Source organism: Castor canadensis, chromosome 13 (genome assembly GCF_047511655.1).
Source record: "Castor canadensis chromosome 13, mCasCan1.hap1v2, whole genome shotgun sequence".
NCBI lineage: Eukaryota > Metazoa > Chordata > Mammalia > Rodentia > Castoridae > Castor > Castor canadensis.
The window spans coordinates 60,411,232-60,425,561 of NC_133398.1; the positions used below are offsets into that span (position 1 = coordinate 60,411,232).

The 14,330-nt window shown below is 41.7% G+C and overlaps 1 non-coding gene across 1 annotated transcript; it reads left to right on the forward strand.

The window, feature by feature from the left end:
- The first annotated feature begins 6,051 nt into the window (after positions 1-6,051).
- LOC141415899 (U6 spliceosomal RNA) lies at positions 6,052-6,158 on the forward strand. The gene has a single exon (XR_012440851.1). It is a non-coding gene; the product is annotated as a U6 spliceosomal RNA (small nuclear RNA).
- The last annotated feature ends 8,172 nt before the right edge of the window (positions 6,159-14,330 follow it).

A 14,330-nucleotide genomic window follows, 5' to 3' on the forward strand; every position in this document is an offset into this window, starting at 1 on the left:
ACCAAATCATGCTATGATGGTGAAAGAGAAAATCAGTCAACTGTGGAACTGTGGAATAGTTTCTAGCATGCAAAGTGTGTTAAATTAACATGTTTTAAGGGTTCACAAAGGTTTTTCAACCTTGAATGGGATATAAGAGTAAATTCCAGATAGACAATATTAGAAATTTTGCTTCTGTATCTGTCCATTTTCATCCATCAAATCATACAGAACAATTTTAGAGGATAAACAATTATCCAAAAATGGAACTTCTATTTCTATCCAAGACTAATTAATAGAACCTGGAATCACCCTCCCACACAAAACTGAGAACCTAAACTAAATATAAAAAAACAAGTATAAGATTTTTAACAATAAGAACTGGAGGACAGTGATCCCTAAGAGAAAGGGAACAAAGTGAGCCTAACAAGTAACCCAGTTTATTGCATGGATTTCATGATAGAGTGGAAGGAATGATGTAAAATACTTTGATTTCTCTAATGTGCAGAACAAACTTAGAACTTAATGAGGCCAAGGTAGCTGATGTTCACTGGGAAGATTGTTGTAAGAAAAAATCATGACAGAAATAGAGAACTCCTCAGATATTCAGAAGTACACCTCATGATATTTAAATAAGTACTGATGAGCACATGTGTCTGAGAAAATTAACTGAAATAGTAAGCAAATAAAGCACAAAGGGACAGACAGAACAATTCTTGAAGCTGGAAAAGGGCTGGGGATTTTTTTTCCTATGAACCATGGTAGAAAATCTTGTCAGTCATGGGACATTGGGTAGAGTCCTCAGGACAGTATAACTTATTTAGTGCAAGTTTCCCTTAACAAAGCTGAAAAACAAGGAAGTGGCTGTGGAAGAGAACACCAAGACAAATGATAAGCCATGCAATAGGTTCCAGTATGCAAAGTGTGAGAAATGAGGACAAAAATTACAAGAGCCAACAAAGGCTTGTCATTCTTGAACAGCAGGTAAGAGTAAATTCTGGGAAAACGTTAGTAATTTAATTTTTAGAAAATTTCTCAATTTTCTCCCATCAACAGGAAAACCTTAATGATGTTTTGAAATAAATCCTAGTTATATAAATAGAAGTGGTCATTTAAAAATTTCAAGTAAATAAAGTAAAATATACAATGTCTAGCATCCATTCAAAAGCTACCAGTTGTGCAAGGAAATAGGAAAATGTGAATTATAATGAAGACAAGATTTAATTCATAAAAACAGACATAAAAATGGCATACCTAACAAACTTAGCAGACAATACATTGCAACTCCATATATTCAAAAATAAAACATGTTAAATAGAGATATGGATGATTTTAGGAAGACTCAAATCTTATATATAGAGATGAAAATATTATATCGGTGATGCAAAATTAACAGGATAGTAGACATTGTAGGAGTAAAAATAAATAAACTTTAAGACAAAGAAACTATCAAAAATGAAACACATAGTATGAGAAAAAAACAAGAAGAGAAAAGAAAGGAGAAGGAAAAAAAAGAAGAAAGAAGGAGAAAAGAAACCAAAGAAAATAAGAAAATCATTAGTGAGTTGTCAGCAAACTTCAAGCAGATTAATATATATGTGATTGGAGAATGAACAGGAGAAGGGAAATTAGGGAAATAGGGCACAAAAGTGTGAAGAAATAATTGTGATTTTTTTTTCTAAATTTAGCAATAATTACCAATGATAAGTCAAAGAATCTCTATTAAACACTAATAAAATAAAAAGAGCACACTGAGTTAATTATCATCAAATTACTAAAATAAATTGCAAAGAGAAAAAGTCTTAAAAACATCCATAAACCTAAAAGTCACATTATATCTCAAGGAAAATTAATGCGAGCAGACTTATCTTCAAAGACAATGAAAGGACTGTAATGAAAAACCTGTTGTAATAAAACGTCAAAGTCATGAGAAATATCTATAGAAATCAAAGGCAAGACAAAACCTTTTTCATATGTGCAACTTGAAAGCCAACATAGAAACAGGTTCTATCTGGGGGGTTGGACCAGTGGGAGGGGGAAGGAGGTAGAGAAAGGGTCTGGGAGGGTGAATATGGTACAAACACCACATATAAATTTCCACTATATAAATTGAAAAATTATACCTGTTGAAACTATTCCAGGAATGAGGGGAGGGATGATAAAGGAGAATGGTGGAGAAGGGAAATTCAAGTATGATATATTTGATACATTGTAAAAACCTTTGTAAATCCCAGGATGTACCCACACCCAGCACAAAAATTTAAAGAATTAAATTTAAAAATCCAACATAGAAAAAATAGAATCATAAAATAGTCATTCAAGAGAATGAGAAAGAGAACATGAAATAATGTAAAATCCCAGAAATTTTATATAATTAAACTCAAAAATATGAATAACTACATTTAATGTAAGTTATAAACAATTCAGATTAAAAATGGCTAAAAATAGCTTAAAATAAAATGGTATAACAAGATATATCATACTATCAGTATTTAATCTAAAGATGGAGCAGTTATATCACTATTAGATGAGATAGATTTCATAGAAAAGTACATTATTGAGGATCAAAAGGATCATGTAATAATTATAATGTAGACATAAAAATTCTAAGTGTTTAAGCACTTACTAGGCACTGATAAACACATGAAGTGAAAGCTATTTGAACATATCTAATGTTGAAAGAATTAACACAGTTTTCCTAATATCAAGTATAAAGTAAAGCATAACTTCTACTGTGTTATTATGAAGATAGTAGAAAGTGTTATAAGACAAGAAAAAGAAATGCATCTTTTTCCCATTAGTGAAAGTATCCATATTTATAGACAATACTGTCTGTGTGAAAAATTCTATAGAATGTAGAGAAATGTTACCAAAGTAATAAGCAAATTTAAGAATATAAATTCAATAAAAAACTCATGCATATTTTTATGTTTATTAAACACTGTTCAAAGTACACAAAAACACAATATCCAAAATATAAAATACATAAATTAATCTTCATCTGAATTAAAATCTGATTTTTAGGAGTCATTATAAAAGGATGAAAATGGAAACTACAGACTTGCATAGAAAATATTTATAAATCATAACCATGGTAATAAATCTGAATTCACAATATATGAACAATTATCACGGCCTAGTAATAAAAAAGGAAATAAATCATTATAAAAATGTGTCCAATGTTTGAACAGAGACTTTACCAAAAAAGGTGCATGAATGATGATAAAGCAGATGGACAGATGTTTAAAGCTGTTAGTAACAGGGAGAAAAAAGTTGAAATCATAAGGAGATATTATTGCCCTACTCACTCCACATCTCTAAAATTAAGAAGATCAATTTTTTAAGTGTTGCCAAGAGCATGGGTGAAGTGAAACTTACCTGTGATGAGGCTTCTTTCTTTCCCAGTTCCAGCCAGTAACTCAGTGATCCTCATTACTCTTTCTTAACCACAAGGTGGTATTATAGCACAGGTATTGTAGCAGCCAATAGTTTGCACCCCTAACTCAGACTTTAGGTTTGCTTAAATATCTTTTCATTTATTCTTGCTTTAGAAATTGTCCCATTTTTTCAGCATTTTTTTGTACCAAAAACAGTGACAGTCAGCAAACAAAAGTCTTTGCTACTCAGATGTTGCATGTATAAAATTGAAACTAATAATATATAAATCAAATTTTGCACATTTTGAATGAAAATCATAAAGGTAAAACAGGTATTGCCAGAGATTATATGCAGAAGTATTCTGTTAATTCAAATTTCTGTTCAAAAAAGAAAGTTGAACTTTTTGTTTAATTTTTGAACTGGGCACCTGTTGTTCATGCCTATAATCCCAGCTACTCAGAAGGCTCCTATCAGGAAAATCACGGTTTGAAGCCAGCCTGGGCAAACAGTTCATGAGACCCTATCTCGAAAAACCTCTTCACAAAAAAAGGGCTGGTGCAGTGGCTCAAGATGTAGGCCATGAGTTCAAACCTCATTATCAAAAAAAAATTGTACATATAGAAGAGTTACCATGTAATGTGTCAATACATGCATACATTGTATAATTCTTAAATCAGGTGAACATATCTATTTCCTGAAAGAGTCATCATTTCTTTATGGTGAAAGAATCAAAGTATTCTCTTCCACTCTTATTTTATTCCTCCACTCATCACATATATATATATATAATGGGCTATTTTTCAGCCCATTAAAAAGAACGAAGTTTTTCCATTCACAGGTAAATGCATGAAACTGGAGAACATCATGTTAAGTGAAGCAAGTCAGGTCCAGAAGGACATATGTGAAAGATAGATACAAATACAAATACAAGTGTTATGTATAATATAGCCTTTATATATCTGTATATATATTTCCAAAAGTGGCATGGGTAGAGGAGACTAAGGAGGGAGCAAAAGAAGAAAAGAATGATAGTGACAATGTGGTCATATACAACATCTGTCTAGGAACAAGACACAAAGAAATACACTAAAAACAGTTAAACAATAGAAAGTAGAGAGAAAGGGTAAGGAAAACGAATAAAGGGGTTTGGACTGATTAAAGTAGAATAAGTTTACAGATAAAATAGCAAGACAAAAACCCCACTGAACAATGAGCAGACACTTAAACAATGAAGAACAGGGATATAAAACAAGTCATGTTAAGAGGTGATACCAGTAGGGGGAAGGGAAATGAAGAGGGTAATGGAAGTTGAATAAGGTTGAGGCAATTTCTATACATGCATAAATATGGAACATTTGAAACCTGTCAGAGTTATATAAGAAGGTACTTGGGGAAGATGGAGAATAATGGAGAGGATTAACCAAACCAGAGTATATTGCATGTATATATGGAAATGTACAACAAAATACCATGTATAACTATTATATATTAATTAAAACATTTAAAAAATATTGGTCTTCCCTAAACAAATTTATTTGATACTTTTAAAGCTAGTGATTATATATCTTTATCTATCTACCTATCATTTATGGGATTTAAACTTATTTTTCACATAGTGCCTTTTAATATAGCAAATAGAGAATTGGTATTAAGAATGTACCACTGGACATATCTTTTGATTCATAAGATATAAGAAAAGCAGGGAAAGGGGACAGAGAGGGTTAAGGCATCAAAGTATGGAATAGTTTTTACTGTGGCTCTAACCTTAAATATTCTCTGTAAGTTTGGAAGCATAACTTTATATTTCTGGACCTATGTATCTGTTAAAGATTAACACCGATTTGATCATTTTGAACTAGATCTATTTCCAACTACTTAATGTAATAAGTTCTATATCCAGTATGACTTTGAGCTTAAAGATTTTAAAAGCTATTATGGAGAAGGTGAATAGGAAAAATAATGCAGTAAAGTATTTATATTTATCTGAAAATTTGTTTGAGGAAAAAAGATATAGCTACACTAAATCTCCAAGTAATGATGCAGGCAAAAAGAAAACAACAAAAGCATTTTTTTTGCATGTAACAAAAATAATATGATTTAGTAACTGGATTATAAAGCCTTGCAGGAATCATCTACAGCTTTCTACTTCCCTTTTCAAAAATCATTCCAGAGGTATGAGCATGATTCTTGGAATTTATGTTCTTATTTTATCACTTATCAATTGCTTGAGATGTCTCCTGTGTGAGATTATGATAATGACATCACCATCCCAGGGTTAGCCTAGCAACTGACATGGGGTAGGCCTTGATAAACATGAAGTGTATTACTTTCCTTCAGAGGTTTAGAAATACCATATTTTGCCACTTGCAACATTCAATCATGATATCAAAATCAAACAAGGATAATATAGTTGAAAAATAGTACATGTAAATATAAAATTTCTCTGGTGGATCTCAAGTGAAATAAATCTCAAAAGGAAAAAATTTAAATGTCCATGAAATTTAAATTATTATGTTTAGATATTTGACAGGAATGGGGGATACTTCACAAAATAAAATTTGTTTAAATATAAAAGAAAATAGAAATGAGATCATTCTCATTCTTTCTCTAGATATGATCTGCCTTTCCTAATAAACTTACTATCATTTTCACAAAATGAAAAAACTTAGAAAATATAAATGATTAAAAAATCCAGTGCTCGCTTTGGCAGCACATATACTAAAATCAGAACGATACACAGAAGATTAGCACGGCCCCTGCGCACGGATGACATGCAAATTCATGAAGCATTCCATATTTAAAAAAAGGGGGGGGGCAGGGGAAGGGGGAGAAATGACCCAAACATTGTATGCACATATGAATAAAAGAAAATAATAAACTAGATTACAAAAAAAAATCTAGTGACTTTTACAAGAATCATCCACTTATTTTGATGAAGCATAACAAAGTAAAGGTGGCAGAACACTGGCTGAGCCTATAGCAAGTTTTGCATTCAATTCTCAGGTACAAAAGGCAACTAAATCTGGCCAATCAATTTTAAAATATCTAGCATATATTACTTACATATCAACAATCAACCTTCTATATTAAAAGAATATTAGTAGTCAGATACACAAGTGATACATTTTTATGAAATAACATATTCTCAGTCTAAAAGCCCTGGCATTGTATAATTAACCTTCTTCAATAACTGTCCAGCCAGTGACTGCAGTGAATTCTTTTTATTACCTTCTAATGAGGTGGAAGTAATCAACCAACTTTCCAAATCATTGGGAACACAAGTAAATTTTGTGTTAGATTTTTGAATTAACTAATGGACACACTGATACAACCTTCAGATAGTAGGTTATTAAATCATATTGTTATCATTAAATGAACATTGACATAGTGGGTCAGGCATTGGTTCTTAAATCAGAACATTAACAATTCCCTGTTGGGGTCCAGAGTTGACCACCCCTCAGAGGAACAAAAAGACACTCACAGTAATGTAAGCCACAAAGCGAGGTTTATTTCCAGCCAGCTGGGGTCTGGGTATCCGCCCGACGCAGCGGGTTTCAACACAGACCACAAATACAAAATTCGGGCTGCTTTTATATTTTTTTAGACATTAGTCACGGTTACACAGCAATTTTTATGGTCCCTGGGGTCACATATTTCTGATATCTCCCACATCCTGGTGGTGGGGCCAGATTACTTGAAGATTATTTATCAGGAATTTGGTAAACACCAGGTGTCTCAACTCATTGACTCACATACCGTTTTAGCAAGATTAACCAGAAACAGTCCCTGTTCCCAGAAATCGTCCCACCTCCCTTTGTTCCAGTAAGTGGTGGCTTGGGTCATGTTAGCCATGGCGGGTTTCAGGCTGAGTGGGCTGCAAGCCTCAAAGGTACCCTAACGTTTGTACCCTAACATTCCCCCCTTTAGTTGTTCATAATGAGGAATCATGCTCATCTGGGTGACTAGCGTAAACATCCTCAGGGCTAGGTAATTGTTCATATTGCTGCCTCAGGACCATTAGTTGTACTGTACTAATTCGATCTTTCACGGTCACTAGCTTATTCAGAATACAAGGACCAAAGGTTAGGATAAGCAGTAGTATGACCAGAGGGCCCACCAGGGTAGAGACCAAGGTAGTGAACCAGGGGGACCTATTGAACCAAGCTTCGAACCAATTTTCTTGGGCTTCCCTTTCTCATTTCCTTTTTGCCAGTCCTTCCCTCACTTTAGCCATAGAATCCCTAACTACCCCTGAATGGTCAGCATAAAAACAACATTCCTCCCCTAAGGCAGCACATATTCCCCACTGCTGAAAGAACAATAAGTCTAGGCCCCATCGGTTTTGAAGCACTACCTCAGATAGAGAGGTAAGGGATTTTTCTAGGTGACTAATGGAGGCTTCTATCCTCTCTATATCCTCGTCTATGGCCGTGCGCACGAGGACATCCCTTTATGTTGAGTAGCCAGGGAGGCTATGCCGGTTCCTGCCCCAGCCACCCCTAGGCTAAGTAGGGTAGCAATGGTTAATGCAGAAATAGGCTCTCTCTTCTTTCTCTCACCCGTTCCTGTATTCCAGTACGAATATAGGCTCTCCTCAGAATGATAGATGATGTGGGGCAGTATAGCCACTAGGACACAGAATTCTTTAGAGTCGTTAAACACATTAGTTGATAGGCAAGGGGTGAGCCCGGACTGTGAGCATATCCACCATCCATTGCCTTTTGGAATTACCCACTTAATACCATCGCCCTAGGTGGGGTTGTCTTTTACAACAGCACATAGGTCCTGTTTTCCCACTGGCACCTTCCCTAAGCAGGTTCCTTGGCTGCTCACTTGTTGTATGGTCAGACCTCTCTTATGGTCTCCCCAGGAACATTGGGTGGGGTTTTCACTAGTTGAGATATCGTAGGTGACATTTAGCCCTATTGCCTCATAGAATGAGGGCCCCACATCATAGCACAGCCAGCAGGAGGTAGTCATATTAGGGTTGGTGTGGTTCAATGTTAGGAATGCAGCATTTACCAGATTCCAGAGGGGGTCTGTGGACCCGGTCATGAGACTGGGCTTCACCAAGGGAGGGCCGGTGCCTAATGGTCCTGGAGTTTAATACTAGCCTTTGTGTTAGGCTGGGTAGGGACTGGGGTTGTGCGAGGTTGGAGAGGTGGCTCTACATAGGGCGGCTTAAGTACTTTGCTGGGGCCTACCATTTTGGATGGTGGCCCCATGGGCTCAACTTTTAATCTGATTACTACGGTTGAGCCAGAATGTCCACCATATTTATAAAACACAAGCCCCACACCTTACCTTGTATCCACCCGGGGTGTCCTCTTTGCCACTGTCAGTGAAAGTGACCTTGATTCTATCTGTATCTGTGGGCTGGCATTTATGGGTTGGTGACGGAATTCTGTGCCCGCAGGATACCCCGTTTACAAAGGCAAATTTGACTAGGTCTGGTTTTGATATCCCCCACTTCCATTCACCATCGTTGGATGTGACACATGCCCATGACTTACAGAAGGAGTATTGTATCCCCCCACAGTCCTTGTTCTTTTTGTGGCCGGGGCAAGCATAAAAACCATAATGTAGGGCTGACTCCGGGGCAGTAGACTTGTAGGCAGGATTGATGTCTCTGAAGCAGAATTGAAGCTCCAGCCACCAAGTTCCTATGGGGGCAGTGTGAGTAGTCTCATTAAGGGTGGTATGAGTCTCCCCATCGGTGAGTATCCAGGTTTGCTTATAGGGCTGGTGAGGGTTGGTTTCTGCGAGGCTCCTGCTCTGGGCATTGAGCAAGATCAGAGCGACCAGCCAACCCATCCGTGGCTGCTCCTGAAGACTCTGCATGTTCCCGGGGTCACAAAAGCTTCAGCTTCAATGGGTTATCTGGGTGCTGCCATGTGGTCCACTCTCTAGCCTTTTTCTGTTCCTGATGATTGGCTTGATGCACGTGGGAGTGATGGACCCAAGGCCCGATGCCATCAACCTTAAGAGCAGTGGGGGTAACCAAAATGACCAGGTAATGGCCTTTCCATCTTAGTTCCAGAGTGCGGGCTCTGTGCCTCTTTACCATACCCAATCCCCTGGGACGATGCCATGTTCTGGGTTCGATGTGTCCTTTGTCTCATACAAGGCACGCACTATAGGCCAGATTTCACGTTGGACCTCCTGTAGGGCTTTTAAGCTGGCCAAGTAATTTGGGGCCGTACTGGGGTCTTGGTCTGGTAGGGTTCAGACAATAATGGGGGGCAGAGCCCCATATAGAATTTCAAAAGGTGTCAATCCATGTACATATGGTGAATTTCAAACCCGGAAGATGGCATAGGGCAGGAGGGCCACCCAGTCTCTGCCAGTCTCGATGGCTAATTTAGATAAGGTCTCCTTTAGGGTCCGATTCATTCTTTCTACCTGCCCTGAGCTCTGGGGGTTATATTCACAATGCAGCTTCCAATTAGTCCCCACTGCCCGGGCCAGCCCTTGTAGGACATTACTGATGAAAGCCGGACTGTTATCAGAGTCTAGAGTTTCAGGGATGCCATATCTGGGTATGATTTCCTCCAGCAAAACCTTAGCTACAACCTGAGCAGTCTCTCGTTTTGTAGGAAAAGCCTCCACCCAGCCTGAGAAAGTGTCTATCAGAACCAACAAATACCTATACCCATACCTTCCCGGCTTCACCTCAGTGAAATCCACTTCCAGCTCCGTCCTGGCGCCCTCCCTCGTACCCATGTATATGTATGTAGGAGTCCCCTTTTGCTGGGTTTCATAGCCTGGCACCCAACACATTGGTCCACAATCTTTTGAATCTGGGCTGTTTGATGAGGGAACAGGAGGTGGGCCGACTCGAGGAGGGTGAGTAGTTTCTTCTTGCCTAAATGGTTGGCTTGATGTAGGTTGGAGAGGAGAAACAGTCCTAACTTTTCAGGAAGGATCAGCCGCCCTTCGATATCACGATGCCAGCCTTGCTGATTGGGCTCTGGGCACCGGTGATCTTGGATCCATTGTTTGTCTTCCAGGGTGTACTTGGGTCATGGTGGCAAGCATGGATGCTCGGGCACGGGTAAGGTCAGTGCTAGGGTCGTGGAGGCCAAAGCAGCATTTTGGGCCACTATGTCCACACGCCAGTTCCCCGTAGCTTCTGGAGTCTGGGCAGATTGGTGACCAGGAACATGTACTACTGCCACAGCTTGGGACTTCTGCACCACAGTCAGTAGTCTCTGGATCTCTGGGAGATTACATAACTCCTTTCCTTCTGCTGTAATGAAACCTCTTTCCCGGTAGATGGCACCATGTACATGGATGGTGCTGAAAGCATAATGGCTGTCGGTATAAACAGTCACTTGTTTTCCCTCAGGCTGCTCGAGTGCCTCTGCCAGCGCGTTCAGTTCGGCCTTCTGGGCTGAGGTCCCCGGGGGCAGTGGGGCACTCCAAATTATGTTCCCACCTTGGTCCACCACCACTGCGCCCACCTTACGCACCCCATCCGAGACGAAACTACTCCCATCTGTATACCATACCAGCTTGCTGTTGGGTAGGGTTGAGTCCTAGAGATCGGGGTGCACTTGGGTGATTTCAGCTATAATCTCCTGACAGTCATGTAGAGGGGCTTCCAGGTCCGGATTTGGCAGCAAGGTGACCGGATTTAGAGAAACCGGGTCGGAGAAGAGGATTCGGGGAGCATCCAGCAAGAGCCCTTGGTAATGAGTCAGTCAGACTTTGGTCATTCATCCACCTGGAGGGTGCTTTAGGACTCCCTCTACTGCATGGGGGGTTACCACCTTCAGATGTTGCCCAAAAGTGAGCTTATCTGCATCCTTTACCATTAGGGCAACTGCCACTATGATCCGCAGGCATGAGGGCCAGCCCGCTGCAACTGGGTTTAACCTTTTGGATAGATAAGCAACTGGCCACTTCCAGGGCCCTAGGCACTGCATTAGTACCCCTTTCGCTATCCCCCTTCTTTCATCTACAAAGAGGGTGAAGGGCTTTAGAGGGTCTGGCAGCGCCAGGGCCGGGGTTCTCAAGAGGGCAGTCTTGAGCTCCTCAAAGACCTTTTGTTGATCTGGACCCCAGGCCCAAGGGGCCTTGTCCTTAGTTGCCTCGTATAAGGGTTTTGCCAGTTCAGCATACCCCAATATCCACAGCTGGCAGTAGCCCGCCATCCCCAGGAACTCGCGGTCTTCTCGAGCCGAGGTGGGGACGGGGAGTCTGAGAATAGTTTCTTTCATAGCATTCATTAACCATCTGGTTCCCTTTTAGTTCATACCCCAGGTAGGTGACTGTTTGTCTACAAATTTGAGCCTTCTTTGCACTGGCCCAATAGCCCAACTTCCCCAGCTCCTGGAGGAGGTCTCCAGTGGCTTGCCAGTACTCAGCTTCAGATGCAGCTGCCAGAAGCAAGTCATCTACATACTGCAAAAGTGTGACGGAACTGTGGCTCCAGCGATATGAGTCCAGATCCTGATTAAGAGCCTCATTGAACAGAGTAGGGGAGTTTTTGAAACCTTGTGGAAGTTTAGTCCATGTTAACTGTCCGGGGGTTCCTGTATTTTCATCATGCCATTCGGAGGCAAAAATGTGTTGACTATTGGGTGCCAGGGCTATGCTAAAAAAAGCATCCTTTAAGTCCAAAGTGGTTTACCAAACATGGGAGGGGGGCAAATGGCTCAGCAAGGTATAGAGGTTGGGGACTGTGGGGTGGATGTCCTCAACCCTCTTGTTTACTTCTCTTAAATCTTGGACTGGCCTATAGTCTTTTCCCCCGGGTTTCTTAACGGGGAGGAGTGGAGTGTTCCAAGCAGAACGGCAGGGCTGTAATATTCCAGCCTCCAGGAGACAGTTTATGTGAGGGGCAATGCCCCTCCATGCCTCGGAAGACATGGGATACTGACAGACTCAGATGGGCTGAGCCAAAGCCTTGATCTCTACTATTACCGGGGCTCGATGTTCCGCCAGCCCCACACCTGCTATTTCTGCCCAAGCCTGGGGGTAGGTTTGAATCCAATAAGCCATCTCAGGGGACCACTCAATAGGTTTCGGGGGAGGGTCCTGCAAGGAGAACAAGCGATGTTCATCCTCAAGAGACATGGTCAAGACTTGGAGGGGCTGTCCTTGTCCATCTGTCACTTTGATACCGTCCGGCTCAAAGTGAATGTGAGCCCTCACCTTAGTTAGCAGATCGCATCCCAGAAGGGGGGCAGGGCACTCAGGAATGACCACAAAGGAATGGGTCACCTGATGTCAGCCCAAATCCACCTGGCGTTTGCTAGTCCATTGATATGCCTTGGATCCAGTGGCTCCCTGCACAAGGCTAATTCTCTGGGACAATGGCTCAGTAGGTTTATTAAGGACTGAATATTGGGCCCCTGTGTCCACCATGCATCTCACGGGCTTCCCCTCCACATATATGGTTACCCAAGACTTGGGGAGGGGGTCCAAGTCCCGTGGCCTCTAGTCACTGTCCATTCCAGATAACAGGACTCGGGCGTCATTATTAGGGCTGCTATTTGGTCCCAGGCGACCCTGGAGTTTGGGACATTCCTTCTTCCAGTGTCCATATTCCTTACAATAGGCACATTGTCCCTGGTCTAGCCTGGGTCGATCTCTTCGGGGACGTGTGGGGCCGGCCCGTCCAGAACTCGGTCCGGCCAGACCCTGGACTCCTGCTAGCAATATCTTAGCCATCTCTTTTTGCTGTTTCTTGTTTTCCCTACTCTGGTGCTCCCTGTCCTCTTTCCGAATCCTTTCTTGTAGTTCCTGATTCTCCTTCCTAATTTTATCCTCTCGTTCTTCCAGGGTTTCTCAGGTGTTAAAAACCCTTTCAGCTACTTTCATCAGATCCCAGGTAGTCATCTCCCCAAGCCTTTCTTGCATACATAGTTTCTTCCTAATATCAGGGGCAGCCTGATTTATGAAGGACATTATCACAGCTGACTGATTCACCTCCGCTAGTGGGTCTCGGGGGGTATACTCTCTGTATGCATCAGAAAGACGCTCAAGGAACACGGCCGGGCTTTCATTTTCCCCCTGCATTATTGCCTTTACCTTAGCCAAATTGGTAGGGCAGCGGGCTGCCGCCCGGAGGCCTGCCATAAGAGTCTGGTGGTAGATCCGGAGATGCTCCCTACCTTCTGCAGTCCCATAGTCCCAGTCGGGTCTGTTTAAAGGAAAACGATCATCAATCAGGTTTGGCAGGGTGGTAGGTCGCCCATTGTCACCGGGGACATTCTTTCTGGCTTCAGTGAGAATCCGCTCCCATTCCTCGGTGGTGAATAGGGTCCGAAGGAGCTGCTGACAGTCATCCCAGGTGGGACTGTGAGTATGCAAAATGGACTCAAACAGATCAGTCAGGCCTCTAGGGTCTTCAGAAAAAGGAGGATTCTGGGCTTTCCAGTTGTACAGGTCACTACTTGAAAAAGGCCAATACTGATAGGTGCATTCCCCATCGGGACCAGCACCACCCAGGGCCCGCACTGGGAGGATGGGGGGCCCGGTGGAAGTGGAGGAGAGCTCCTCCTCTGGGGTATCTTCTTACTGCCTACGGGGCCTGAGTCCCCTCGCCGGTCCAGAGACCAGGGCAGGGGGTGCAGATGGGGAGGCTGATGAGTGGGGAGGCTCAGAGGAGCCCGCTGCCTCTGGCTGGAGTGGTGCAGCAGTGGCATATGGCGGGGGATTTACTTCACAATCTAAGTCTATCAAGGATGGATGGAGAGTTGGGTCTTCCTGCAGAATAGGCTTCTTAGGGGAATTAATGGGAGTGGGGGTGTTCCCTGACACGGCCAGTATTGCGGGCCGGTCTGTAGGTGTTCCATGGATAAATGGCCTCAGCCAGGCAGGGGGGTCCTCTACTAAAGTCTGCCACATAAGGACATAGGGATATTGATCAGGGTGGCCATGAAGACCACGTCTATTAATGACATCTTGGACCTTCTTAATCGTGTCCAAGGAGAAGGTACCTTGAGGAGGCCAGCCTATATTAA